Source organism: Pseudochaenichthys georgianus, chromosome 7 (assembly GCF_902827115.2).
Source record: "Pseudochaenichthys georgianus chromosome 7, fPseGeo1.2, whole genome shotgun sequence".
In the NCBI taxonomy this organism is placed as follows: domain Eukaryota; kingdom Metazoa; phylum Chordata; class Actinopteri; order Perciformes; family Channichthyidae; genus Pseudochaenichthys; species Pseudochaenichthys georgianus.
In genome coordinates, this window is record NC_047509.1 from 1005180 (window position 1) to 1011326 (window position 6147).

The following is a 6147-nucleotide window of genomic DNA, read 5'->3' on the forward strand; positions in this document are numbered from 1 at the left end:
AAAGGTCCTCTATTATACTGTTTTTCATCAATATATTACAGGTCCAGATATACACAGAACACGTCTCTGGAGTGTTTGTGTTGAATTATGAATTGTAATATATGAATTTGTTTATTTAATACTCTTATACTAATCACTTCCTGTATTCCCGTGATAAAAGTGACATGCGCAATAAAATGAGTCACTTCCGGTTGAAGCAAAGCCGACGGTGTATGTGTGTATTTATTCCTCTGTCACGTTAAACTATGTTCACGGTATTCCTGCCCTAACATCATGGCATCGTTAACAGGTTATGGGCCCAGGAGAGACCATGGAAGCCGGTGGAACCGTTTCGACGGAGACGAGAAGAACTATGAGTTATGGGAGACAACGTTTTTGGGTTACCTGCGACTGCTAGGATTGAAGGCTGCCATCCTAGAGGAGCCAGGTGAGCATGATGAGGCTGATGATCAGAAAAACGAAGAAGCCTATGCGGAATTGATCCAGGTAATGGACGATTAAAGCCTTTCACTGATCATGAGAGAAGCAGCGGACAGCGGAAGAAAAGCGTTACAAATATTGAGGAACCACTACGCTGGGAAAGGGAAACCACGGGTGATCAGCCTCTACACTGAACTAACGTGTGTATGGGAGAGTTAAGACTTAGAGTGGCATCAGCGGGCCGAGCGGCAGAGGGAGTCCGCTGTTAGAGCCATGAAGACGGATTAAAAGAACGAGCAAACCAGCCTCTCGTGTTCTTGTTTATTTTCTTATTATCAGATATCTCTGCCCCCCATCCTCCAGTCAGCTGCCCCGCGCTCAGGCTGGGTCAACGTGATGACGTATCAGTGGCGGAATGTCACTCAGTATTTTCACTCAAATACCGGAGTACATTGTGAGGTAAGTTTACTTTTTTGTTTGTTGGTATTCATACTCCACTAAATCCATTTCCAATGCAACAATAAACTAAAGTAATACAATCTAAAAGTCTATTTGATATTTGTGATTCAGTTTTCTGCTTTGGTGTAATGTTGTGGATTGTATCTATAGTTTGTTGACTCCTTGTATCAGTGAAAGTGCATCGATGTGGTTTCCCTTAGTATCGTGCGTCTGACGTCATCACGTAAGGTCTTTTCCCGATTCTTCCACCTGCAGATGATCCGCCATCTTTTCTTGTTCAGTTGATTTTCACAACAGGTAAGTGAAATGATTACAGGTTATATTTGGTATACAGAATAATGAACAATGTCAGGGATGAAATGGTCCAGCTGGATTGTTTAAATGTTGTTTTGTAAGTCTTAAGCATTAAGTAATATCTTCATGATGTTTGATTGATATTGGGAATACTGTTCTGGCTTTATATTCAAACCACTGGTGTTTAATTGCCCAGTGATAATGTAGCTGTTAGCGTTGCTATAGTGCCCTGCTGCTCTTCCAGTTAGCATGTTGCTATCAAGTCTAGTTTGTTTTATGCAATATTTAGCTTTTTATATTATTTAATGTACAGGTTTTTTGTATTTCTGTCTTTGATCACAAACAGATCCTTAAAGAAAGACGTTTGTTCAATGTGTTCATGTTTTCCTGAAATCTGTTTTGCAGAAGTCACTCAAGTAAAAGTCCTGCATTAAAAATTGTAAAAAAGTACTCAGATCTTGTACTTGAGTAAAAGTAGAAGTACTCAGTTCTTGTACTTGAGTAAAAGTAGAACTACTCAGATATTGTAGTAAAAGTAGAACTACTCAGATCTTGAGTAAAAGTAGAAGTACCAGAGTGTACTAATACTCTGTTACAGTAAAAGTCCTGCATTCAAAATGTTCCTCAAGCTAAAGTAGAACATTATAAATACATGTAGTAAAAGTACACCATTTACCTCAGAGCTGTAGTGGGGTAGAAGTACTAAGTAGTATACAATGGAAATACTGAAGTAAAGTGGTGTTTATGTTCTAAAAATTGTACTTATGTTACACCACTGGTGATAATTCATATTTTAATATCACAAATGTGTACACATGTGACAGCTTACAATCACCATAACCAAACTAAAACACACAAAGTGCTCAGTTGAATACATACTGTATATAAAGTAAATACAAATACCAGACCTTTTGATATGTTGTCTTGTTTTCTTCTCGCTCATTACTCGCACAAGTTCTGATAGATATGAACATTTTGGAGAACTAAAAGCATAATGATGAATATCTTCCAACTTTAAATACAATAAAAGCACCAAAGATCTGCAGCAGAAAATAACCCCTAAAACATATTGACTCATAAACAACGTTTGTTCAAATCTTCAGCGTCCATGAAATAGTTTACCCTTAAAGAAATAAAGAAGATTTTTATTTCAGTGCGTATTTGAATGTAGTCAATACTAATGTAAACATGTGTGTGGTAAACAAGCTTTTCTACATGAAACATTTATACAATCTTAAACATTTGTACAATGCAGTCACACAATGTAAAAGTTCCTTCATTTTTCACACGTGTTTTCAAGTCATCATTTGATCCGTAAAGATGACTGTGTCCTGGATCGCGAGCCCTGGACCGCGAGTCGTGGCTGTGGTCCTGGATCATCGGTCCTGGATGGATATCCTCGTGGATTCATCTTCCTATTATACACACATGCATTTCCAAACATTTGGTCTATGTTGCAAATGTATTATCTTTTCAATGTACACACGGCATCTATTGCACGTCTGTCCGTCCTGGGAGAGGGATCCCTCCTCTGTTGCTCTCCCTGAGGTTTCTCCCATGTTCCCTTTAAACCAGGGGTGTCAAACTCAAGGCCCGGGGGCCACATTCGGCCCGCGACTTCATTTTATGTGGCCCCACAAGAGCTTGCAAAGAATATAATATGTTTATTATACGGTTACATGCTACAGAAGCATGTTGCCCATAAACTACATGTCCCACAATGCATCTCAAATATGACTTTTTTCTCAGAATTTGCCTTTTTTTCTTCAAAATATGCATTTTTTTCATAGAATTCCTTTTTCTCAGAATTAGATTTTTATTTCAAAATGTCACTTCTATTTCTTTTTTCTCCAGAATTTGGCTTTTCTTTTTAAACCATTTTGGGACATACGCACTGAAGAGACTTGCAATTATTTGCCCTAGACTTCTGCTTTCAGACGTAGTTAATTATGAAGTTACTACCCTATCCGATGATAATCCAATGCAGAGACAATGATGTAATATAATACATTATTTTATATATATGATATATTTATATATGTATTTTTATATAGTCTTAAAGTTACAACCGGCCCTTTGAGTGCAACCATAATGCTGATGTGGCCCACGATGATATTGAGTTTGACACCCCTGCTTTAAACTGTGGGTTTTCTCCGGAAGTTTTTCCTTGTACGATGTGAGGGTCTAAGGACAGAGGGTCTAAGGGCAGAGGGTCTAAGGACAGAGGGTGTCGTATTGTCATACTGATATTCTGTACACACTGTGAAGACCACTGAGACAAATGTAACATTTGTGATATTGGGCTATATAAATAAACATTGATTGATTGATTCCCGTTGTCAAAAACAATGACAAAGAAAACAAGACTTAATAATGCCTAAAACCAACATTATTTAAAGTATGTGTGCTGTGTTTATAATGTTCCTGAGGTAGGTGAGAATACATCTGGTCTGAAAATAGTGATATAAAAAGTTTTAGCCAGGACAAGTACCATCACATAGTACCGATTGTATTACTTCATCGCTTTTGTTGATGTAATACTCATTTTCGCCGCAAGAGGGGCTCAGTGCTTGGGGAAATTAAAGTCAGCCTCTTGTGGCCAAAAGGAAAACTACAACACACAGAAAACCACTAAGACTTAGAAGTAATGGTTAGAAAATAATAAATACAAATGTCACCGTGCATCTTTGTTTCCCTGCCAATGCTTTTACAGATTACAAATAAAATAGGGAGCTGAATAAATAATAAAATGTGTTTTTAACGGATTCTTTTTAATTTAGGAGCTGAAATATGTATTTATATTTATTCCATTCACCTGGAAACTTTTCCCCTGAGATGTTTGTACAGATTTAGTTTTTTAAAAACAGAACTAAGACACATATTCCCTTTCTTCTCACCTCTTCTTATCTCATAAACACAGGAGAGAAAACCCTTTGGATCAGACTTAGAAAACAGACAAATAAAACTCTAATAACTGTAATCACTGAAACTGTGATGTGATGGAGAAGTTGTGTCCAGTCTCACGGACAATAATATGTTTTTTAACATCCTTAAAATAGTTTCAATAAGTTATATATACATATAAAAGCACTATTTCTTGCTGTTTTAAGGAAAATAAAAAAACGTCCACCATTTACACCAAAGCAAACTCCTCGTGTGTGTATTAATAATTATATTAATTCATTCTATTTAGAGGCGCCTTTCAAAGCACCGAAGGACACCTTACAATTCATAGAATGAGGTTTAAGACAGTACAAAAGGACGTGACAGGGGACATGTAGCACTGCAGTGAGGAGGCTGATCTGAACAGGTGGGTTTTGAGGAGGGACTTGAATGTGCTGACTGTGTAAACCTGTACTTGGTCATAAAACTGGTTCTGGTTCAGATATGGACCAGCGGGCTGTAATCCTGCAGGTCCACTCTGGTTCTGATCGGGCTGTGGTCCTGCAGGTCCACTCTGGTTCTGATCTGGGAGTAATCCTGCAGGTCCACTCTGGTTCTGATCGGGCTATAGTCCTGCAGGTCCACTCTGGTTCTGATCTGGGAGTAATCCTGCAGGTCCACTCTGGTTCTGATCGGGCTATAGTCCTGCAGGTCCACTCTGGTTCTGATCGGGCTGTAGTCCTGCAGGTCTACTCTGGTTCTTATATGGCTGTAATCCTGCAGGTCTACTCTGGTTCTTATATGGCTGTAATCCTGCAGGTCCACTCTGGTTCTGGTTCTGATCTGGCTGTAGTCCTGCAGGTCCACTCTGGTTCTGGTTCAGATATGGACCAGCGGGCTGTAGTCCTGCAGGTTTACTCTGGTTCTCATCGGGCTGTAGTCCTGCAGGTCTACTCTGGTTCTGATCGGGCTGTGGTCCTGCAGGTCCACTCTGGTTCTGATCGGGCTGTGGTCCTGCAGGTCTACTCTGGTTCTCATCGGGCTGTAGTCCTGCAGGTCTACTCTGGTTCTGATCGGGCTGTGGTCCTGCAGGTCCACTCTGGTTCTGATCGGGCTGTGGTCCTGCAGGTCTACTCTGGTTCTCATCGGGCTGTAATCCTGCAGGTCCACTCTGGTTCTGATCGGGCTATAGTCCTGCAGGTCCACTCTGGTTCTGATCGGGCTGTAGTCCTGCAGGTCCACTCTGGTTCTGATCGGGCTGTAGTCCTGCAGGTCTACTCTGGTTCTTATATGGCTGTAATCCTGCAGGTCCACTCTGGTTCTGGTTCTGATCTGGCTGTAGTCCTGCAGGTCCACTCTGGTTCTGGTTCAGATATGGACCAGCGGGCTGTAGTCCTGCAGGTCTACTCTGGTTCTGATCGGGCTGTGGTCCTGCAGGTCCACTCTGGTTCTGATCGGGCTGTGGTCCTGCAGGTCTACTCTGGTTCTGATCGGGCTGTGGTCCTGCAGGTCTACTCTGGTTCTGATCGGGCTGTGGTCCTGCAGGTCCACTCTGGTTCTGGTTCAGATATGGACCAGCGGGCTGTAGTCCTGCAGGTTTACTCTGGTTCTCATCGGGCTGTAGTCCTGCAGGTCTACTCTGGTTCTGATCGGGCTGTGGTCCTGCAGGTCCACTCTGGTTCTGATCGGGCTGTGGTCCTGCAGGTCTACTCTGGTTCTCATCGGGCTGTAGTCCTGCAGGTCTACTCTGGTTCTGATCGGGCTGTGGTCCTGCAGGTCCACTCTGGTTCTGATCGGGCTGTGGTCCTGCAGGTCTACTCTGGTTCTCATCGGGCTGTAATCCTGCAGGTCCACTCTGGTTCTGATCGGGCTATAGTCCTGCAGGTCCACTCTGGTTCTGATCGGGCTGTAGTCCTGCAGGTCCACTCTGGTTCTGATCGGGCTGTAGTCCTGCAGGTCTACTCTGGTTCTTATATGGCTGTAATCCTGCAGGTCCACTCTGGTTCTGGTTCTGATCTGGCTGTAGTCCTGCAGGTCCACTCTGGTTCTGGTTCAGATATGGACCAGCGGGCTGTAGTCCTGCAGGTCTAC